Source organism: Pan paniscus, chromosome 8, assembly GCF_029289425.2.
Source record: "Pan paniscus chromosome 8, NHGRI_mPanPan1-v2.0_pri, whole genome shotgun sequence".
Lineage (NCBI taxonomy): Eukaryota > Metazoa > Chordata > Mammalia > Primates > Hominidae > Pan > Pan paniscus.
In genome coordinates, this window is record NC_073257.2 from 77761805 (window position 1) to 77787094 (window position 25290).

A 25290-nucleotide genomic window follows, 5' to 3' on the forward strand; every position below is an offset into this window, starting at 1 on the left:
GGGTAAAATGCTATCAGACAACATCACATGCTACAGAGAAATATTTTATAAAAGGAATCGTCAAGATGCAGCAAACTTTACTTTTGTCTTATTTTAAGAAAATGTCACAGCCACCCAAACTTCATCAACCAACACCCTGATCAGTCAGCAGTCACCAGCATGGAGGAAAGACCTTCCACCAGCAAAAAGATGATGACTCCCTGAAGGCTCAGATGATTGTTAGCATTTTTAGTAATTAAGTATTTTTAAATTAAGATATGTACATTGTTCTTTTTAGACATTATGTTTTTGCTACTTAATAAACTACAGTGTAGTGTAAAGATAACTTCAATGCACTGAGAAACCAAAATTTTTGTGTGTCTCACTTTATTGCAATATTTGCTTTATTGTGATGGCCTAGAATGGAATGTGCAATTTCTCCAAGGTATGCCTGTATACTCAGAAGTGGGATTGCTGGACCCTATAATAGTTCTGTTTTTAACAATTTAGGAAATGTTCATATGATTTTCTATAATGGCTGCACCAATTTACACTCTCATCAACAGTGTACAGGTGTTCCCTTTTGTTCATATCATCATCAACATTTTTTTATCTTTAGACTTTCTTAAGTCTAAAGGTGTAAGGTGATATCTCATTGTGGTTTTGATTTGCGTTTCCCTGATGAGTTGTCTGTCAAGCATGTTTTCATATACCTGTTGGCCATGTGTATGTCTTCTTTGGAAAACTGTCTATCCAGGTCCTTTGCTCATGTTTTAATCTGGCTAAAATATTTATCCATTCTTAAGCATCCATCTCAAGTACACTTCCGCTGTAAAGGTCATCTCACTACCTAATATTACTCTACAACATATTTACCTCCATAACTGTATGTTTTCTATTTTGTCTTGTATATAAGTCTGTGTCAATGCTAGATAGACTCTTGAAGATAAGACTCATGGTCATACCCCTCAAAACTCTTTCTGAAAAAAGATGAGTAATAAGTCTTGTTATTTATCTTTGTATCTCACTTCCTTACACCTAGCATAACAAAGGGCCTCAGAAAATGTTGATTGATTTAAATGATATAATTCTAGATATTTGGAAGAAATTTCTATACCCTTGCAAAGAGAGCAGGAGAATGCATATAGCCTTAAGTTATAAATGACAACCAAGTGACTGGAGATTTTTGGAGTAAATGACCCACTAATCTTGGTTTCTTTTGAGCATATTTCATTTTCATTCTTTCCTCTTTCCTTGGTGTTTACTTTTCAAACCATATCAAATGCCACATACTTAGGATGGAGTTGAGTTTTCTGTATTTGAATATTTTATTAGGCATCTTAAAGAATAAATTCAGTACAATGTCATGTCTCCCATTGGAATTGAGGTCTTTTGAGTAGGCAAATGGCTAATTTCATTTCTAACCATTGCTTTGTTGTGGTCTTTTTCTTTTCTAGAATTGAGATATCTGTCTATCTCAGTTTTAACTCACACAATTTGCAACTTATGGGTAATTTATTAGTGATAGATTTAGTTGTACAGCAACTAAATATTAAGTGTTTGGTTTGGGGACATTCTAATAGAGCTGGTCTATTATGGTGCTTTTTGATGAAGATATTAGACTTAATAAAGTTTCCTTCAGCTACATCTGTTAAGTTCCTTTTAACAGGAAAACCATTCATTAGTATTTTAAAGCTTTTATAGTTTTCTTTGTGTGTTTGGAAAGTGTCTGAAACATTCTAACACTAACAAAAAATTGAAGTTATGCAATAATTCCAGGAATTACAGTTTGTCTTGTTCCATATGTACTATTTTTATCCTCCTTTCAACTAATCTTAAATGTGTTAAGCCCTTTTCCTTAATAAATTTTGATTTTTTAAAGCAATCATATATGAATTATTATCATATGAAGACTTCCAGCTAGCCAAAAACAATGACTATCTAGGTCTCTATCTTCAATTATTTTCCCCACAAATATAGAACAATGAGGAGAAAAAAGTAAAACTACAGGAAAACCTCAGCATAATTTCAAGACAAGAAATGCCCAAATGTCAAATTACCTAAAAGTATAAAAGGAGAAAAAAATGCCAAGTTATGGCACATGAACTCTAGTGCTCCTACTCTATGAAGCAAAGGCAGGTAAGAAAAATGCATGGAATGGAGAAATATGCAGGAAACAACAGGGCCTAATTTTAATGTAAAACCACAGTCAGAAAGAATAATTGATCCTAAGTCTAAAAATACTATAGAAGTTTCAGGGAAGACCAGGGAATAGATAAAGGGAAAGGACTTACCAGTATATTTAATTTGAATAAAACTTTGTAGCTTCTGGAGGAGGAAAAAAATGAAAAAGGAGAATTAGAAACAACTTTTGGTAATTAGGTGGTTAAGGGAAAAATTTATGGTGCTAAAGACAAAAAATAACTAAAAATTCAAGAGACATGACTTCTCTATCCACCATAAAAACTAACAAACAAAAAATTTAGTAAATGTCTTGATTTTGCTGTGTTTACAGAGTAATGACTTTCCAAAAGAGACTAGATTAAAATAAAAATTTATTAAGCAACACTGAAGTAAGACAGGAATCAATCAAGCTAAAAAAAATAAGATACAGACATAAAAAGTTTCAAAAATAAGGTAATAAAGTGGAAGACAATAAAGAATCACATTTTTATTAAAAAAGAAAAGCAATAGAAAAAAATACTTAAAACTTTAATACAATAAACTGTCAGAGTTAAAATATTTTACTCTACATATTTGAAAGGTTCATCAAGTACTTGGAAAAATAAAACCAAAATGAACAAAGAAATATAGTAAAAATACTAGTTTAATAAAATATTCGACATTATTTCCAGGCCAAAAAAAAAGTCAAATAACTTCAAAAACAACAGAAAAAACTTAAAATGGCAAAGGATTAATGAAAAACAATATGCACAATAAGACAGAAGTGGAAAGTATTTTTTAACTTAATAAAAGTAGATCTGAATAAAGTAATTTATATGCAATTATACTTTCCATCAAATATCAAGGTTATTGTGAGGAAAAAAAGCAGTTTTCAGAATACTTAGAGAATTCCATTTCATCCATGAAATTCCATTTCATCTTAAGGTATCTACTAAAGAATTAGTTTCATCACCTATAAGATGACTGAGAAAAATCCAGCAATAGGATGGTGGTAAGTGTGTATATATGACTAATCAAAATTGGGAAAAAGATGGAATTTATTTGTTCTGACCAATCTTACATAATTATAACAACAAAATAATGACAATAAGGAATTATAACTCATAAGTATCAATTAGTCCATACTTAAATAAATAATTGAATGAATATATAAATGAATAGATACAAGAATAAATAAATAAATCATAGCAAGAAATAGTTATTCCTCAAAGTAGACTTCCAATTCAGAAGTGTAAAAGAATTGATGGAAAGAGAAAATCACCATCAGCCAAATACCACAGTAATAATATTCCAGGCAGAAATAATGAATGGAATCTAACATTAATGAGTACAGAAATATTGAAAACCAGGATATTTGCATCGCCTTAAAATATCTCCACATAAAATATTTATTAAATACAAAGAAAAAAATAGTAGCATTATAATGAAGAATCACAGAACTCCTGATACAATATACTTCAAAAGACACCACGTAGCTTCTTTGGTTATGTTTTTCTAAAAATGCATAACATTGGTTAAGCCATCAAACATCAAAATATCAAACTGAAATTGAAAGACATTCTACAAAATAATATGCCAGTTATTTTTAAAAGTATCAAGGCAATGAAAGATAAAACAAGACTGAGAAACTATAAAGGACTGAAAAGACTAAGAAGTAATGATGATACAGTACATTGTAAGAGCCGGGATAGGATCTAAGTCCAACAGTATAACAGTAGTGGAACAACTGGCAAAATTCACATAATGTCCCCAGGTTAGTTAATAGTATTCTATCGATGTTAATTTCCAAGTTTTGATAATTGTATATATCATGGTATGTAGTGTTTTAAAAGTAATGAACTGGCTGAAGAATATATGGGGATTCAGTATTATTTCAAAAATTTTCAGTAAATATAAATTATTTCAAAACAAGAAGTTCTAGATTTGCTATTTCCTAATGACTAATAATATTGAGCATCTTTACATATATTTATTGGACATTTGTATATCTTCTCCAGAGAATGTCTATATAAATCCTTTGCCCCATGTTAAAATAGGATTGTTTACCTTTTTATCTATATCCTAATAAGAAAGTTTTTTTCATTTGTTTGTTTTACTGTGGCAATACCATTGAAGAGCATTTCACTATTAGGTAATTTTCGCTTTTAAATTTTTCATTATAATATTTTCACTATGTAAATGTCATTGAATTTTGCACTGCAGGTAGATAAAATGTAGTTTTACCAACAAAATTCCTTGAAGCAGTTATGAAAATCGCTCTAAATTAACATACTGGCCCACTTGAAAAATAGGCACATGATTCAAAAAGTTGAAATACCAACAATAGTAGCAAATCTATGTAGGAGAACACTGCTTGGATATGTCTATGAAGATATCTAGAACTTGGGACCTTCTTTAAAGTTCTTCTGCAAAGCTAAAATTCCCCTAAATGTTTGCATAGGGGATGGAAGGACCTAACGTGACCTATTCTCTCTTCTGGTCCTGAAAGACAAAAACTGGACCAAATCTATATGACTGTAATAGAGAAGAATGTTTCTGTGTCCCAGCAAAGTATCTAGAAAAGTAGATCAGAAGATAGCATGGTTACTTGTTTACCAAATCTTACTAATTGAAGTCATTCTTCCTTCCTTGTGAAGTTACTAAGGATGGTTAGGAGTTAGAACAAGCACATTCAAGAAGACATAGTGTATATTTTATCCATTAGCACCAACCTGAGAAGGAAAAGGGAATTTCTTACCTGTAACTAAATTGGTCATATATCCTGGTTTATAACTGTATGTCTTATATTATGTCAGATGATCCCTCTTTCTCTCAAAGTTTGGACAATAAATAATATGGTTACACTACCCATATATTAATATAATAATAAATAAAATGTTACCATATGTTCTTCTGGATTTTTTTTTCTTCAAGTGGATCAGCCACTTTTCACTTTATCTGGAGCTTAGTGAGTTTGGATTAAAGTTAATCAGGGTAAATTATTAACCAATATGACAGAAAAGCTTTTTGCTGAGAAAAACTATTTGCCTGAAAATAGGTGTTTTTCTTCTTTTCTCTCCACAACATAACATCTAGCCCGTAGTTTGTTCCCACATATCAGAAAGCATTGTTGGTTCCATCAACAGAATAGGACACTGAAAAATTTAGATAGTTAATGTATACATGAGAAACATTGGAGTGCAAGAAGGCTGAAGTAGACTTGGAATATTGGCCATAGCTAAGGTGACCCTAAATTGCCAAAAAGAGGAAACTCAACAACCACATTAGGAAAAACAGTCTATCTGGGATGCTTCTCATGCTGCCGGATAGTATTTGGTATAGGACACTCTTACTGACTCAGGGAATGTATCCTTTATATTTGCCCACCTACAAAGATTCATAGTCATTGTGGAGTTTACCTTTCCTTCCCTCCTTCCTTTCTCTTTCTTTCTTTCTCTTTCTTTCTTTCTTTCTTTTTCTTTTCTTTTCCTTCCTTCCTTCCTTTCTCTTTTTTTCTCTTCCTTCCTTCCTTCTTCCTTCCTTCCTTCTTTCTCTATCTCTCTCCCCCTTTCTCTCTTTCTTTTTTCTTTCTTTCCTCTCTCCTTTCCTTCCTTCCTTCCTTCCTTCTTCCCTCCCTCCCTCTCTCTCTCTTCTTTCTTTCTCTTTCTCTTTTTCTTTTTCTTTTCCTTCCTTCCTTCCTTTTTTTCTTTCTTTCTCTTTCTTTCTTTTTCTCTTCCTTCCTTCCTTCCTTCCTTCTTCCTTCCTTCTTTCTCTATATCTCTCTCCCCCTCCCTCTCTCTCTTTCTCTCTTTCTTTTTTCTTTCTTTCCTCTCTCCTTTCCTTCCTTCCTTCCTTCCTTCCTTCTTCCCTCCCTCCCTCTCTCTCTTCTTTCTTTCTTTCTTCCTTCTTCCTTTCTTTCTTTCTTCTTTCTTTCTTTCTTTCTTTCTTTCTTCTTTCCTTTTTCACTCTGCCTGGATGAACAGACTTTTGAAGGGCTTTTCCAAAAAAACCAGTCAGCAGAACTGGAATAACTACCTATAACTACCTAATTCTTCAAATGCACAGACATCAATGTACAGCTACAAGGATCAAGAACAATCAAGGAAACATGCCATGACCAAAGGGATAGAATAACATGCCAGTGACCAGCATGAAAGAAACGAAGATATATGAACTGTTTGACAATCCATTATAACTGTTTTAAGAAGGCTTAATGGACTTCAATAAAATTCAGAGAAACGATTTAACAGAATAAGGAAACGATAAGTGACCTGAATGAGAAATGCGGAAAACATCCCAAACCTGGAGAAAGATGTAAATATCTAGGTACAGGAAAGTCAAAGTTACCAAAACAGATTCAATCCAAATAAAACTAAACTGAGTCAAAGTGACAAAAAACAAAGAGAGAATACTGAAAGCAACAAGATAAAAGGAGCAAATAACATATGTAGGAGTTCCAGCAATGCAGATGCTGCTAGAGGACATTATCTGAAGTGAATTAATGCAGAAACTGAAAACCAATTATCTTATGTTCTCACTTATAAATGGGAGTTAAATTTTGAGTACACGTTGGCATAAAACAGGAATAGTAGACACTAGGGATTCCAAAAGGAGGAAGGGGAAAGGGCTGAAAAACCTCCTATTGGGAGGTTCAGTATCTGGGTGATAGGCTCAATAGGAGCCCAAACCTCAGCATCACACTATATATTCTTGTAACAATCCTGCACATGTACCCAGGCTGTACAGCACAAAAAGAAATACGATCCACTTGGAAGAAAGAGAAGGAAGTGAACACAGAACTTTGCTTTAGACTCCAATAAAAGTTGAATTACAAAAAAAATAAGCAAAGGACCTGAATAGAAATTTCTCAAAAGAAGATATACAATGAACAGTGAGTATATGAAAAAGTAGTCAACATTACTAATCACTTAAAAATTCAAATTGGAACCACAACAAAGTAGTACCTCATATTTGTTAAAAAGGCTATTATCAAAAAGACAAAAGATGACAATGGCTCATGAAGATGTGGAGAAAAGGGAACCCATGTACACTATTGGTGGGGATGTAAATTAGTAAAACTATTATGAAAAATAGTTTGGAGTTTCCTCGAAAAATTAAAAAGTGAAAAAACCATTTGATCCTGAAATCTTACTATTCAATATATATCCAAAGGAAATAAAATCAGTACATCACAGAGATATCTGCATTTCTCTGTTTACTGCAGCACTGTTGAAAATAACCGATATGGAATTAACCTGTGTTCATCAACAGATGAATGGATAAATAATATGTGGCTTGTCTAAAAAATTGAATACTATTCAGTCATAAAATGCCACTACATGGGTAAAACTGGAGGACATTATTTAAGTGAAATAAGCCAGGTACAGAAAGACAAATATTGCCTAATCCCACTTCTACATGGAATCTTCAAAAGTTGATCTCACAGAAGTACAGAGTAGGGCTAGGCACAGTGGCTCATGCCTGTAATCCCAGCAGTTTGGGAAGCTGAAGCAGGAAGATCACTTGAGCCCAGGAGTTCAAGACCTGCCTGGGCAATATAGCAAGAAAAGAAGAAGAAAAGAGCAGGATAAGGAGAATAAAATAGAGAGTAGAATAATAGTAGTTACCAGGGGGCTGTGGAAGTTGTGAAGGGGTTGGGAAGATGTTGGTTGGTCGGTAGATGGGAGGAATATATTCAAGAGATTCATTGTATAGCATGGTGACTAGAATTAATAATGATAAATTGTATTCCTAAAAATGCTAAGAGAGTGGATATTAAATTTGCTTACCATAAAAATGATGACTATGTGAGGTAATTTATATATTAATTAGCCAGATTTAACCATTCCACAATCTGTATATACTTCAAGACATCATGTTTGCATGATGAATATATACAATTTTATCTATCAATTGAAAATATAATTTTAAAAAGAAAATGTTCTTCAAAAGGCCCCAAATATTATAGAAACTAAAGCAGATTTGTGGTTTTCAAAAGCTTGAGAGGGTATGTGTCTGGGTTGGGACATAGGGAGTAACTGGTAATGGGTATGAGATTTTATCTGGTGTGTTCTAAAATATATTGTAGTGATGGTTATAAATCTCTGTGAATACACTAAAAGTCCTTGAACTATACTTTTTAAATGAGAAAATGTTATGAGATATAAATTATACCTCAATAAAGCTATTAAGAATATATCATGGCTGGGCGCAGTGGCTCACACCTGTAATCCCAGCACTTTGGGAGGATGAGGTGGGCCGATCATGAGGTCAGGAGATAGAGAACATCCTGACCAACATGGTGAAACCCTGTCTCTACTAAAAATACAAAAATTAGCTGGGTGTGGCAGCGCGTGCCTGTAATCCCAGCTACTTGGGAGGCAAGGGCAGGAGAATCGCTTGAACCCGGGAGGCAGAGGTTGCAGTGAGCTGGGATTGTGCCACTGCACTCCAGCCTAGCGACAGAGATAGACCTCTGTCTCAAAAAGAAAAAAAAAATATATCATAACACACATATTGCGATGTTGCTATTAAACATAATTTGCATCAGTACCATTGCATAGAATCATAACCATGCCTAAACTGTAAAACAGTGTATTATATATAATTTATAAGCATTCATGTGATTAAAAAACCGTAAAAAATTGTAAACTTTATGTAGGTTTTAAAAGTCATGGTAGCATACAATGGATGTGTAACAATTCTTTGCTACCATTTAGGTGAATATTTCAGTTGATTACACCTTTGTGCTTGGTGATTTTAGTAATTTTTCTCAAGAAAATAGAACCCATTCAACATTGAATATACACAGCTAGCCTCTAATACATAGATTAGCCATTCATTTTGTATCTTTGGTTTCATTGTAGGTACTTTCCTGTCTATATGAGTGTAGAAAATTAACACTCAATTTTAATCCTTTTGCAAACTTCAAATCATGGTGGAAGGTGGAATTTTTAAGGGAGCATATCCATATTAAAATGTATCAACACTGTAAAATAGTCTGAGTTGAATTGTGGCTCAGCAGGATTACCAGACTTAAAATTTGTCAATTTATATTTCCTCTGCTAAAAATGTCAATGTTAAGTTTGTAAAATTTGAGAGTAGAATAATAAGAGGTAATGTTATATGTTGTAAGTGCCTTCTGAAAAAATACATACTCTTCTTTTCACCTTTGCCATGTAGTCTGTGATTAGCATATCTATCTATAATAATCAGAGCCATTTGTTTCAAAGGCAACAATGTCGACTGTGGTGAACATATGCCAGTCTGCAGAGATATTAGTTATACTCCATCCATATAGTGTGTAAGATAATACATAATTATTCAGGAGCCATTTGGATGAAGAAATAAGTTGCTTGAAGAAAATAGTCATAAAGTTCACTTCTAAATTATAAAATAATAATTGAAGGCTGGCCCTTGCATTTGAAAATATTAAGATATTTAAATCAGCTACATGCCAGATAAAAATATACCACAGGCCTCCAGAAAAACTGAGCAAGTATTTAGAAAATGGAAGCAACAGCTTACAAGATATCATTTTAATGGGTTTATAAAAGCTCATGTCTCTAAGGGACTTTTTTTGCTCAAGAAAATGTCATGGAGATGTAAGTCTCAGACAGTGTTTATGAACAGTATAGTTATTCATAGTTTTCTTTACACAATACCTATGGTCTGTGTGTCAAACTGCCTGCATGCATTTATGATGGCTTCCTGCCATATAAAATCTGGCTGACTTAATCTCTGTGAACTTGTGTTATGAATAGAGCTTTCATACACCAACTCACTCAGAAGTATCCTTGATGTAAAATAATTTTTATGTAGTTATTCAATTAAAGCTTGTAAGAAGAAAATGTAGATGCTTTTAAATCAGGCATAGGTTAAAAGTAAGCTCATATCTGTAATTAACTCATTAAGCTGCTTGTCCTATTGATAGAATTGAGAAATTGAATTATGAAAAATTTTTTAAAATATAAAATATGTTTATTTGAGTGGAAATGTGTTGATAATTCACCTGAAGTAAAACAGAAAATAAGAGACAGAAACAGCTTGAACCCGGGAGGTGGAGGTTGCAATAAGCCAAGATCAGGCCACTGCACTCCACCCTGGGAGATAGAGCAAGACTCCCTCTCAAAAAAAAAAAAAAAAAAAAGAGAGACAAACAATGCAGCAGAGAAAATAGTCTAGCATTTTTATGGCTAGGATGTACTTCCAGAGAGTATTATTTGAATAACTTTTCTCCCTGACATTTACAATAAAATAATTTAGCCAAGTAACCTCATTGTTAAGGGGTAGAACCCCTTGGAATCTTAAACAAATTAAATTTTGATACTTCTAACATTTCTTAGACATATAAAAATTTAATATTTATTAGATTTATTTAAATTTCTTCTCATTTTTGCCATCATTAACATTGTAATATATCCTACCTGATTACCATAGTTGTATAGCTTAATACAGACATGTAAAGTCATTGTCACAAAGCCTAACACACAGTGAGCTCTGTCTAAACAGTTTTATGTTAATTACTAATGAAATTCACACCTAAGAAAGGCATTTTTTTCAGAAACGAGTTTTGCCTTTGCATCCTTTCATTTCTCTTATCAGTTTTCTCTCTCCTCTTCCCTACCCCTCAATTTCTCTTGACGATTTCACACTCATTTCAAGATCTCGTTGTTAGTCCCCTTTCATCCAGTAAGATTCTTTCCTAAGAAGCTTTCTCATATTGAATATGTCTTATAAATGTATATTACATAAAGTACAATGCCTGATGGTGCCTCATCATTCTTACATTATTTTAACAACTCAAGATTTTTGAAGTGGAAGACATATCCTTCCATTCACTTTTACAACTTTCATGTAATTATACTTGTCAGAGATTTAACACAGTTGACTACCCATTTCTTCCTATTACACACCATCTTTATTTTTATCTTCACTGGTCACTCCTCTTTAGTCCCCATAGTTTGTTCTTCCTACTTGAGTAAATGTTTAAGTGATGGACTTCTTCAGGTCCTGGTGCTGAATCCTTCTCTATTCTCTTTCTTTAGTCCCTTCTAGGAACTTCTATTTCCAAACCAAAATTTCTAACCTATCCTAGATAACCCTGAACTCAAGCCTTCCATTGCAAATTTAATATAACTAAAATAAAAAAAATTATTCCTGCAAACTTCCCCTTGTTCAGTTGTCACATCTTTGCCTATAGAACATTTTAAAAATATTACCTTAAAACTAAAATTTTAAAAAGTTAGAATTTTTAAAATGATAACTTTCACCCAAATTCTTGCTAATGAAGTATCTTGACATAATCCCTGCTTCCCTCTTTTTCATTGACTCTTATAAATGTACCTAGACAATCCATTACTGCTTTTCTAACTTAATATGTTGAATTATGATAATCGATTTAATCCATTTCAAATTTCTTTGACTTCATTTTTTTCCTTTCATACATTCCTTATAGCTAGGGATAACCATATAATTCATATGTGAAAAAAGAGACTTAACCACAAGTCAACTGACTCATACTGACATACTGCTCATTTAAATTAAGTAATGTGGGTGTACTAAATAAAAATTATTATTATGTAATGGTTAGGTTAGCTATTGTATTGAAATCAAACAATTTCATGATCTAAGATATCTATTATTATTCTTATGATTCTCAGTACTATTTCTTCTTTAGCAATACTTCTGTTTAATATTTTCTTAATAGTGTAAAAATCTCAGTTAAACTGCTGCTAACAGTTTACTTTTTTTGGGGAAATGAAGTGATACCCAGATAAATACATTTGAAAGATATAGTTGAAAGGAAAGAAAATCATTTTAAAGGAATAACCTTCAATGCAGTAAAGGTAAATTCAGTTATAGCTAGCATTATTTCTAATACTGTACCATATGGAATCTATTACTCTCAAATACACATATATTTAAAAAGTTATTGATTATCTGTTATGTTCCAAGCACTATTCCTAGCACTTAGGATGTAGCCATAACAAAATACAGAAAAAGTCACTGCCTTTATGGAACTTATATTCTAGAGAATGAGAGAGAAAACACTTTAGTATGTAATATGAAAAGTGGTGGTAAGTGAGATGAAGAAGAATGCAAAATCAGGAGATGGAGAGTGATGGTCCAGTCTGAGTGAGTAGTATTTCGTATTCCACACAGAACAAACAAGTAAGAAGTCCTAAAGTTGGAGCACGTTCTGTGTATTTAAAAAACAAAAGAAGGAGGTTGATATAGGTAATAAAAAGTATTTTGTAGTCAGAGTAAAAGGACATGAGTTTAGAGAGATAAGAGAGGATCTAGCTCATGTAGTGCCTTGAAGGCCATGGTAACAACTTCGTATTTTAGCCTTAATAAGATGGAAATGCACTGAAGGGTTTTGAGCCTAGAAGTGATGTGACATAATTCAGGGAATTACTCTGAAAGGGAAACCTATAGAAATAATTTCTCTATGGAAGATAGAGACCCTTTAAATACTGGCAGGATAGAGCAAAGGGATTTCTCAGTCAACACGGAATATTGAGTCTTTGTAATACAGTGGTACTCTATGCAGGAAAACTCCAGAATATACAAATGTGAGGAAAAGAATCTATTTTACTATAAGTAAAAGTGACAATTATTATCAATACTGTTAGTAACCTGACTTCTTTAGCTTTTGTAATTTCAGTGACCATACAATTGCAACATCTTATCTATATAATGAGTGATTAATCAGTGAGTCTTTGTGTGTGTGTGTGTGTTATGCTACAATAATAATTAGCCTCATATTTTCATTGGCTTATAAAATAGCAAAGTTTATTTCTTACCTATATGGCAGGTCAGATTCTATAGATTGATTACAGGTCAGATTTGCTCAAATCAAGCAGCCTAGATATGATGCATGCTGATCATATAGCATAAGTAAAGTGAAAGGCAAATTATAGAAACATCATGGGTCTTATTACTGCCACTTGGATATTGTGTGTGTTAAAAATAGATAATCAGTACTGTGAAGAAAAGTCAGCACGGAGACAAAGAATCTCTCAGCAAGGCAACCTTTACTTTCTGCAGAAAGGGTGCTGCTCACAGATGCAACAATGGTGAGAGCACACTTGAACAAAGGAAAAGCAGACATATTTATCCCTTACGCATTTGGTTTGTCCTTACTGCTGTGTCCTGCCTCCATTGGCTGGAGCTGGACCTCACAGTCTTAAACTGATACCCGATTTGCTAATAACCTAAAAGTTTTCTAAATAGGTAAGTGCAAGGGAGAACAAAGAAGGAGAGAAAATTGCTTATGAAAGGTTTAAGGAAGCAATAACATTTCCAAATAAGGAAGAGGCATAAGCTATGAGCTAAGACTTGCCTGGGCCTGTCCAGACATGCCTGGGTAAGACAAAGCAAATAACTGGGCTAAAGTGTAAGAACTAATAGTTGATAGGGGGCTTTAGAGTAAGAAGCTATTATTTCTAGTGTCTATTATTTTATTTTTAAACCAAGACGAGCTTTGAAGGGAACTTTTTTACTTTCTACAGTGTGTGACACATGTGCTCATGGATTATTGTCCGAAGCAAGTCATGTGACCAAGCTTAACATCAACTGGGTGAAGAGCTATATGTTCCTTTCTCAAGAGGCACTACAAGTGACATGCCAACGGGCAGGTAAGATCCTCTCAAATGAAGGGACTGTGAATATTTGACTGATAATACAAATATTTACTGGATATTTTACAGTGATATTTACAAATATCACTGGCTAACTTTTCCCAGCTTGATATCCTGAAAGAGGCACAGTTTCAGTAGTCAATGGTAAATTTACCTTGATTGCACTGAAGGCTATTTCTTTAAAACTATTTTCTTTCCTTTTGACTATTCCATGTATCCTTTCAGAAGTAAACATTCTTTTTACCCCTTTAAAAAGTCTACTTATAACATCTACTTAATTTGGAATTTATCTAACATTGCCAGTTTGATATAGATACAGAAATTTAATGAGAAAATGCAGTTCTATATTTAGAATATGGATTCTTCAAGATGTTTCTGACACGCATTTGTTTTCATTGAAACATTAAAAAATTATTTAGCTAACATCTGAGGAGCACATTGAATTTTATACAGTTCAACTTTTTTAAAATGAAAGAACTAGTGTTTCTTCTAGAAGGGAGAAATGGAGATTAGCACCAAAGGAAAATTTGACTCATTCTTTGTCTCATTTGGTCTTGAAGGTTGGAGTCTGAATAAGAGAAACTATGTCCAGGAAGTGTATCTTATGAATAAGCAACGAATACATCACATTTTCATGGAAATTATTTTTAAATAATCAGAGTTAGTAAATTCAGTTTTTGTCTGATTTTTTTTAACCCTAAGGCAAGCTCACAGGCCATACTTAAAGTTGTAAATATAAGAATTAAAGAGTAAATTTCTAGGCAGAGCATGGCAAGGTAGATGAATGGATTCCATTAATGTCTGTGGAACCAACGGAGTTAAATCCTTTTTTCGTTTGCCTCAAAAACGAAGCCCTAAGCAAGCTTTGCAAATGGCAAGAGTAATAACAGTTGAGTCATGAACCTAAGGCTCTTAGTGTTAATGCTCTAATTCATTAAACCAACTCTTTTCCTGATGGAAGTTATTTTCTAAATGGTTTCTAAGCCAAAATGCCTGGCATAATTAAAATTTAAATTTTGGTTATTTTCTTCACTCTCCCCCATTTTTAAAATTCTTTTATTTATTTATTTATTTTTTATTGTTATTATACTTTAAGTTTTAGGGTACATATGCACAATGTGCAGGTTAGTTACATATGTATACATGTGCCATGCTGGTGTCCTGCACCCATTAACTCATCATTTAGCATTGGATATATCTCCTAATGCTATCCCTCCCCCTCCCCCCACCCCACAACAGTCCCCAGAGTGTGATGTTCCCCTTTCTGTGTCCATGTGTTCTCATTGTTCAATTCCCACCTATGAGTGAGAATATGCGGTGTTTGGTTTTTTGTTCTTGCAATAGTTTACTGAGAATGATGATTTCCAATTTCATCCATGTCCCTACAAAGGACATGAACTCATCATTTTTTATGGCTGCATAGTATTCCATGGTGTATATGTGCCACATTTTCTTAATCCAGTCTATCATTGTTGGACATTTGGGTTGGTTCCAAGTCTTTGCTATTGTGAATAGTGCCGCAGTAAACATACGTGTGCATGTGTCTTTATAGCAGCATGATTTATAGTCCTTTGCGTATATACCCAGTAATGGGATGGCTGGGTCAAATGGTATTTCTAGTTCTAGATCCCTGAGGAATCACCACACTGACTTCCACAATGGTTGAACTAGTTTACAGTCCCACCAACAGTGTAAAAGTGTTCCTATTTCTCCACATCCTCTCCAGCACCTGTTGTTTCCTGACTTTTTAATGATTGCCATTCTAACTGGTGTGAGATGGTATCTCATTGTGGTTTTGATTTGCATTTCTCTGATGGCCAGTGATGATGAGCATTTTTTCATGTGTATTTTGGCTGCATAAATGTCTTCTTTTGAGAAGTGTCTGTTCATGTCCTTCGCCCACTTTTTGATGGGGTGGTTTGTTTTTTTCTTGTAAATTTGTTTGAGTTCACTTGTAGATTCTGAATATTAGCCCTTTGTCAGATGAGTAGGTTGCGAAAATTTTCTCCCATTTTGTAGGTTGCCTGTTCACTCTGATGGTAGTTTTTTTTTGCTGTGCAGAAGCTCTTTAGTTTAATTAGATCTCGTTTGTCAATTTTGGCTTTTGTTGCCATTGCTTTTGGTGTTTTAGACATGAAGTCCTTGCCCATGCCTATGTCCTGAATGGTAATGCCTAGGTTTTCTTCTAGGGTTTTTATGGTTTTAGGTCTAATGTTTAAGTCTTTAATCCATCTTGAATTAATTTTTGTATAAGGTGTAAGGAAGGGATCCAGTTTCAGCTTTCTACATATGGCTAGCCAGTTTTCCCAGCACCATTTATTAAATACTTTGTATCAAATACAACTCTTCAAAATGTATGACAATTTTCTTATTTGATAATTTTAATTTCATGATTTACAAAATTAAGCTCACTAAATATGAAGAAAATTCACAACTGAATGTATTCTAAATCCTAGGGAAACATTCCCTAAATTGAGTCATTTAATAGTTCTGGAACAGGGATCAGCAAATTTTGGCCTGCAGCCAATTTTTTAAAATAACGTTTGTTTACATATTACTATAGCTGCTATTTTTGTGCTACCATGGCAGAGTTGAAGGAAAGGAAAAGAAAGGAAAGCAAATGCTTCCTTCTCCATAGTACTCAGATGCCTGCCAAGGTGCTGGAGCTATGTGACATAGAAAGAATTTAGTAGTTGTTTTTTTTTTTTTCTCCTCAGATTCCTACTATCCTATAAAATTGGAACTTTAGTCTTTTTAATGGAAAGATGATTTCATTCTTCCATTCATTTTGATAGGTTTGTCCCAATAACAGGAATATGATTTAAGTCAGCTATAACTGTGTCCACAGTTTTCTTTGTTAATATCACAAATCTCTTGTTTTAGAACATAGGATGAGACAAGACAAGATCTTTTATATGGCTGGTTTGGAAAGTGTCTGCTATGGAGACCCAAATTTTCCCACATTTAAGTACAGAGGTGAATTTGGTGGGGCAGGGGTGGAGTCGCGGGTGGATAGTATCAAACCTAACTTTGACCTTCAGTTCAAACCAAGTTCTTCAATAGACTTCTTCTAGTAATATACACAGAAACTGATATTTGGATTCCTATTTTTTTTTCTAAATCACCCAATTGACTGAGAATTTGGAGATAGGGGAACAGAATTAATATTATGCCCTAACTCCAGCCCCAACCCTCTAACTTTAGCACTCCTGGGGCTGACCAGGAATTTCCCCTGGCCAGGAAAGAAACACATTTACTACCAAATCCAATACGTCAAGTGGACAAAAATTTGTAAATTGAGAGGAGAAGTACTTCTCTCCCTTTAGCACACACTGTTTAGCCCATAAAGTAGAATCATTTTCTTTGTGGAAGCATAGAGAGAACATCTCCCTTCTCTCCACATCTAGCCCAAAGCTTGGTCCCTTCAGACCCTCTTGGCCTTGAGGGCACACTGTGATTGACAAGTGGGAAGAAAGTCAGAATTCCCTTTGTGGCTGCAATAGAAAGATATTCTTCTGAAAAATGAATTCCACTATTTATATGTGAATATAGAGAAATTCAGGGCTAGCTTCATGGATACATGACCTGTGCACTTGTACAGAGTCCCATGCTTAGAAGAGTACAATGTTTGGTTTAATATTCTGCTATCCCTGTCTCAAAATAGGCCCAATAAATTAGGTAGCTATCCTGGGTAGGGTATTAGAAGTCACATTCTCTTGTTAAGTTCAACCAGAAATAATGCCATATTTTGAAGTTTATGTTTTCCCATGTATACTTCTTAATTGCTGCATTTCTCAGTTGGGAAAAAAAAACTGGTGTAATATTGCCCACAAAGAATCTTCATTTAAAGTTGGTCAAATTATCATTTATGTTTTCCCCACACAGGATGGGTTACACCCAGAAATCTCACATTTAGTACTTTGCTTAAGCAGATTATTAAATGTCTGTCCATGAATAACTTCTCATAGACTTGCACAACCACAACACATCTTTAGAAGTAAAACCCCAATTTATGTGTGAATAATGATTTGATCACAAATCCAAGTGTAACAATATTTGGACTGAGAATATTGGTGGCACATAATAGTTACTAAATACATCAATTTATTTACATTTAATAAATTAGTTTCACAAAAGACACAATCTAAAATTCTATTTTCATGTAGGAGGCAGTTTGTAAAAAAATATATTATTTGGCTGCTATTAAGAATAACTAATATTATTCTGTAATTATAATTTTAACATGCACCTTTGTTAATAAAACAGCTACCTGAAATGGATATTTTAACTGCTGTATCTGCTTATTCTGGCCTTAAATACTATTTTGGATTAACTAATTCATAAATTCTTAAATTCCTAATCAAGTTGCTAATCACAAAATGCATTTATTTTCAGTAAATTCACAAATTAAGCAGAAAAAAGTATAAACCTAATAAATTGAACTTTTAAATAGTAGTGATTTTTTTCTATCTTCCATTTTTGTTTCATTTTGTTTACAATGACTGAAATTATTTGCTATTTAAATACCTGCATTAGTTAAAGTTAAGATGTTGTAGTAAGGATACTCCAAAATATAGTGGCTTAAATAAAACATTAATACAGTTCTCTCTCATGAGACAGAGCTGAGTGGTGCAAAACATAACAGCTCTGCTCTATAAGGCCATTCGAAGACCTGTATTTCTTTTATTTTCTTACTATGCCGTTTCATAGAGTTGTCCTTGTCTCAATGGTTGAAGCTAGCCACCGCTATATCCAGTCTGCTAGTGGGAAGAAGAAAAGAGGAAGCTTAAGGCAAAAGGCTTCATTTTATTTATTTATTTATTTATTTATTTATTTATTTACTTATTTATTTATTTATTGAGACAGGGTCTTGCTCTGTCACTCAGGCTGGAATGCAGTGGCATAATCATAGTTAACTGCATCTCCAAAGTCCTGGGTGCAAGCAATTTTTCTGTCAGCCCCCTGAGTAGCTGGGACTACAAGTGCACACCTCTATGCCTGGCTAAGAGGCTTCATTTTTAAACAGGTGACCTACAAATCACATGCCTGACTTTTACTCAAATATCATTTTTCCAAACTTAGTCATGAGGCCAAGGCTGTGAGTAAAGTTGGCAGCCATGGTCCATGCACCTAACTAAAAGTCAGCAACCAAGAGCGAGAGGGAGAGAGAGAAGGAAGAAAAACCATACTGTGGTTACAATTAATGCTATAATATCTCAAGTGTTTAAGCTGTTGTAACTGACACATAATTCTAATAAGGTTCAAAAGATATGAAGGATTTAATGTGTACAGCCTCTTAATCCTTGGCTAAATGGAACTAAGTTAAATTAAATGGTTGGAATTACTATATTCCTTATTTCACTTGTAAATAGCAACATAAAGTACTATTAATAAATACTAGAAACATTTCAAATATGGAATATTATAATCAGGAATTTTATGAGAATTTAGATACCTATATTTGGAGAAGCAATACTTCTCAAAGTTCCATCCCTTGGCCTTGCATTGGTCTTTTTGAAGTTGGGTTGTTTGCAACATAAGAATATAATTACAGTGAATATATTTATTTAATATAATTTATGTTCCTTATTCTTAAGTTTTCTCTTTTCTAAAAATTTGATGTTGGTACATTTTCATTAATAAACTGACAATAATATAATAGGTTTTGGATATTGTTGTGAATTCCACATTCCTAAAATATAAGTTGGCCATCCATTGTGGTCCACCTATTAAAATAAATAAATTAATTAATAAATAGTACTGGTGCATAAGATCCAAAAACATTGTGGCCGATAATGTGAAGAGTAAATGGGAGTTTTCTCCATTATGAGGTTACATTGCACAATGCAACTCTGAACAAAAGGTATTCCGAAATAAAATCCTATATCTAAGGTAATGTATGATGAAGAAACAACACGGAAGCCTTAAAGGATTTGCCCAAGTTTGCACGATTTGGCAAAGGCATTGCTGGCCCCAGAACACTGGCTTCAGCTTATTTCTTTTTTTTTTCTATTGCATAATAAAAGCAATGTTTTCCATCGTGTAAATGGTGGAACATAATTCCTCTGGATATTATTATTTAAAAAATAAATTGTAAAACATGCCAAATAAGTTCATGAAAAGACTACAGTAAAAATTAAAAAGGAAAACTAGTGTCTTTATTGCAGCCTTTTCTAAACTAAGGTGCTTTGTGAGTTACCAGAGAGGGATAGAGGACAGAGCATTTTACACAGCTTCCTGTCTTTGAATGAGCGTCCCATTATTTCTGCTTACTGAGAATATTTTTTGAGAAACATTTCTCTCTTGGAAATGATTTTAAGCAGACCGTCAACAAACTTTCAAAAGCTTTCTTGTATCAGTATATTTCAAACTCACACACACCTTAAGTTATGCCATATGACTTGCACATAACATGCAGCATACTGAGATACCATTAACTGAACTTTCCTGTATTCAAGTGTAGGGTTCAAGAGGTGCAAACCAATGTTTACTTTTCTGTTCTTATAAAATTCTGGTGCTTCAGAAGACCAAGAAAATACATGAATTCAGGAACTTTCACCTTTAAGTATTCAAATGGCATTTGGTTTATAATGGGCACTAAAGAAATATGTAACACAGATCACTTATGATAGCATCCCGCTGCAGTCTTTAAAATTAGTCCTCAAGTGATTGAAAACATTAGAGGCACGTCTTTTGTCATTGTTATATGTGAAACCGCAACAGCAACCTACACCTTCCACACAGGCATGCACATACACACACACACACACACACACACACACAAAATTAAGACAATTGGAGCTAAAAAATACAATATCATAACAGGTTATCCCTTTTTGTACTTGTGCACATTTTTTATGTACTTGCCTGATTTAGTATTTTTTTTTTTTGCTGGGTTCCCATTTTCAATTTTCTTCATCCACCATTTCTTTTGTTTTTTATATGTGCTACTATTCTCACTCATTCTTTTACCCATAAACATAACTCATTCTTACTGAGTCACAAATGGCTCCAAGGCATAGAAATATCTTTAAAAGACCATTTCCAAAGTCCAGAGATTTTTTTTATGTTGGTCAATAAATGCTACATGTTTGGGCTTGATTCACATTTTATAAGAAAAGAGTAATGGAGATGTGATTGGAGTCAGCTAACAGGTATTTTTTTGGAAAGACGTTTGGTGGAAGTGTCACATTTTATCTTAGTTGACTTGTTTGACGTTTATTAAGTTTCTCTATTGAGGTTTATCTAATGTTTTTCTCTTGATCAGACTGGGGTTATGTGATCTTTTGAAGAAGGCCACAGAGCTAAAGTGCCATTCTCATCAAATTATATAAAAAGTACATATTTTCAACATGACATTACTGTTGATGTTGACCTGAGGTAGTGCTTGTCAGGTTTCACTGCTTTAGAGTCATTCCTTTTTTCCTCTTGCCATACTGTATTCTGTGAAAGAAAGTCACCATTTAAAAATCCAAACTAAAAGAAGTGAGAGTCATTTTCCACCTCCTTGAGGGCAAATATCTACATAAATTATTTGAAACTGTTCTGTAAGGGAGTATTGTCTCTTCTCTCCCATTTATTAATTTATTCATTTATTTATATCTGTATGGACTCCCTGATATTTATTTTATTATTTGGGTTATAATCCAATAGCACTTTATTGTGTTGCTCAAATTGTCTCAGTTTTGACAACTGGGAACTCTTTCAATGGCTCCTGTGTCTCTTTGACATATCCCCATCATTATGGTGTTGTTTATGTTTTATTTTATTTGTTTTGTTGTTTATGTTTGTTTTATTTATTCTTGCTAAGTCCTAGAACGTGCCATTTCTACAAGGAGCCTTGGTTCATTTTACTGGAGAATTATATTAGAAACAAAAATCTGGGTGATAGGTATCTGTGAATTCTTTAATAAATCCACCCCTTCTCCAATTGAAAGTCATATTGTCCTTGTGATAGTTTGCTGAGAATGATGGTTTCCAGCTTCATCCATGTCCCTACAAAGGACATGAACTCACCATTTTTTATGGCTGTATAGTATTCCATGGTGTATATGTGCCACATTTTCTTAATCCAGTCTATCAATGCACGTTGTGCACATGTACCCTAGAATTTAAAGTATAATAAAATATATATTAAAAATTTTTAAAAAACGATTAAAAAAATAAAGTAATATTTTATATAAGCTCCTGTAATGATAGTATGCATTGAGTAGTTGCTGAGTGCTGGGCATAGTTTTAAGCACTTTATCTCTACCTCCGCATTTAATCTCTAAAATAAGTCTTTGATATCAGTACTATTGTTTTCCCTACTCTGTCCAGAACGGGGCTAATTTCTCAAGGTCACACAGAATAGTAAGTGATGTAATACAGATTCACACCCATGCAGTCTGACTTCTCTAGTGTCACTTATTCAGAAACTGGGTATTTTCTCCATCGTTTTAAAACGACAATCCTTTCTTTGTTTTGTTTTGAGAGGAAGTTTTGCTCTGTTGCCCAGGCTAGAGTGCAGTGACGCGACCTCGGCTCACTGCAAACTCCACGTCCGGGGTTCAAGCGATTCTTGTACCTCAGCCTCCTGAATTGCTGGGACTACAGGCATGCGCCACGTGCTCTGCTACTTCTTGTGTTTTTTAGTAGAGACAGGGTTTCATCATGTTGGTCAGGCTGGTCTTGAACTCCAGACTTAAAGCGATCCACTCGCTTCGGGCTCCCAAAGTGTTGAGATTACGGGCGTGAGCCACCGTGCCCAGCCAGAACTTAATCCTTTCTTTCATTCATTTGTACTTTTTTGAATGTACAGCTAATTTGCTTCTTATATTAAAAAAAAACATTTCTGACATTATGGAAGCGCTCCTAAAAACCTAAAAACTTTATGAAAATTAGGCACTGTTCTATTTGCAATACTTTATCACACTGTATTAAAATTGTACATATTTAAATCTCTCTCACCACTAGCTAATAAACTTCTTAAGATCTGGAATTTCATCTCTTATATCCCTGATCTTGTCATTATTTATGCTTGCAATACATCTGAATAAATGCATGTCTACTTTTTGTTATGAGGCTGCAAGAAACTAATACATCTGATTCATATTAATGTTTCATTTTTAATAATTTATACTCGACCACATTGTAGATATTTAATAATTAATGAATGAATGAGTATGGATCTGTGAAATATGTCTTATCACCCCTATGTGGATGAAATTTGAATGATATTTTTTTAAACAGAAAATAAATATAGGAAGACTAGGTCTAAATTTCCTCAAGATATTTATGCTAGGAATTTGTTTCTCTAAATAGTGTGTAGTCCTTCAATTATTTCAAATTGTTGTAAAGATTCGTGGACTTTTATTTTGCTTTGTTTTGTCTTAGTCTACAATTAGTAATTTTTAACTTACCTAATAACTACAGAACCCAAGGTAAATAAGATAATAGTGTTTTTTACAAAGGAAGATTGAGTAAAAGGGTAAATTTAAAAGAATTGTGGTGGACCAGGCATGATGGCTCATACCTGTAATCCTAGCACTTTGTGGGGTGAAAGCCAGAGGGTCACTTGAGGTCAGGAGTTCAAAACCAGACTGGCAACATAGCAAGACCCTGTCTCAACGACAAAAAAAAATTTTAAAAATTAGCCAGATGCAGTGGCACACATTGTAATTCCAGATAATGGGGAGGCTGAGGTGGGAGGATCCCTTGAGCCCAGGACTATGAGGCTGCAGTGAGCTATGATCATGCCACTGTATTCCAGCCTGGGGAACAAAGCAAGATCCTGTCTCTAAAATAAAATAAAGTAAAAGTAAAGATTAAAAAAAGAAGTTGTGAATACTGAAACAGAAGAGAATTATTTTAGGTACTTCAATATTTATTTCTGATTTCTTGTCTCTGGCCAAAAGAAAGAGAGGGGGAGTTAAAACTGAAGTGAATTTAGTCCTTTATCATTATTCAACAAATTCGGTGGACAGAAAAATATAATGGATTTTCTAGGAATAGCTTCTGTTATTTTAGAAATGCTGAAAGTAGATTAAAAGCTGCATAGTTATTGACCTAAAAATATCCACTGCTAGAATTTTTCTTTCATTATTCAGAAGCAAATGCTTTGCTAAAAACCTATAAATAAAAGTACTGATGTTTTTAAGTATGTTTGAAGAACTCACTTTTGGAACAATTGCATCAATCCAAGATAATGTTAATCTATTGGAAAAAATTAGAGACCATGTTTATTGGATATTTAACTCTGTGTGGAAAGTAATTTCTTATTCATCTCTCTGCTCCTTCTTACATCTAATAGTGTTTAGCCCATAAGAGTCGATGATAAATATTTATCGTATGTCTGCATAAAATACAGACATAAAATGTCTGTTTAAAATTAATTTTAAGTCAGTTTTCTCATAGAAAAACTGTGGTTTAGCATATTGTTAACTTAAGCAGGTATTGACATAATAGTTATTGAACTTAAACTTTACTATTTTTTTAATGAAAAATATTTTGTATAAATTCACTTATACAACTGTTATTGTACCCTCTGACTTTTTTTGGAAGAAGTAAAAATTATATTATGCAAGGAAATTTTTGACAGAATATAAGGGACAGATAAATTCAAAATGTTTTTTATTTTCACAATTGCATTCAGTCTTATTTTCCATTTTAATAATATATTTTCATAAACAGGGACAAATGAATCATAAAAAGTAAACAAATTGCAGCCTACTAGTGGCACTGATGCTTTCCCACAGATTCTTAGGTTAAGTCTGTAAAGAAATAAAATCATTAATTTGAAATGTTTCTAGGTTATTTGTGCCCCAAACTTAATAGTGAAAAAAAGTATACCCAGATTTTCCTTTACATTTGCATTATGGATACTGTTTTTTTTAAAATGTTGACTTCACAGTAATTCACAGCCTATAGTCCACTAATTGTGACATACACAATTAATATTTGTTGGATTAAATTTCACTGTTCATTAACATGACTTTGAGTAAGAAGGCTGACCTAGTAAATTTCCACAATAAACGATGTTAATATTACCAGTAAATTCTAGTTAAGTTCCATGCAAAAGCTGTTTTTTTATCTTAAGCAACCTGAGTTATCAAAATATCTAACCCTCATGTATTTTAAGTATTGTTCTGGAGATTCATCAATTTAATCAAAGCTATTGCTTCAGTCCTGATAAGTAGTCTTGTTGTAAAAGACTCTAAAGTACTGTACAGATTTATAATCAGCAAAAACCGACAAACACATGCAATATATTGGACAATGTGCCCCAAATATTTTATTACTCTATTTATTATATTTTCCAATGAGTTGTAGAATATAGTTTACAAATCATTACATTGACTATTAGCACATTATGAGCCTTCAACATATTCCATTACACATGAAGAGAAAACTGAAGTCTTAAGATGAATGCAAAAACATACTTAAAACAATAGCTCTAGAGGAAGATATATGGTTTATAATTCTCCATATAGTCTACCTGATGGCAAAAAAAAATCTTAAATCA

The 25290-nt window shown here is 33.4% G+C and overlaps 1 long non-coding RNA gene across 1 annotated transcript in view; it reads left to right on the forward strand.

Annotated features, from left to right (window-relative positions):
- LOC106635171 (uncharacterized) overlaps nt 1-25290 on the forward strand; it is a 120139-nt gene that overhangs the window by 31589 nt on the left and 63260 nt on the right. The window contains exon 5 of the long non-coding RNA XR_001338542.2: nt 13659-13784. This is a non-coding gene — a long non-coding RNA (uncharacterized LOC106635171). The remainder of the gene's footprint in view (nt 1-13658; nt 13785-25290) is intronic.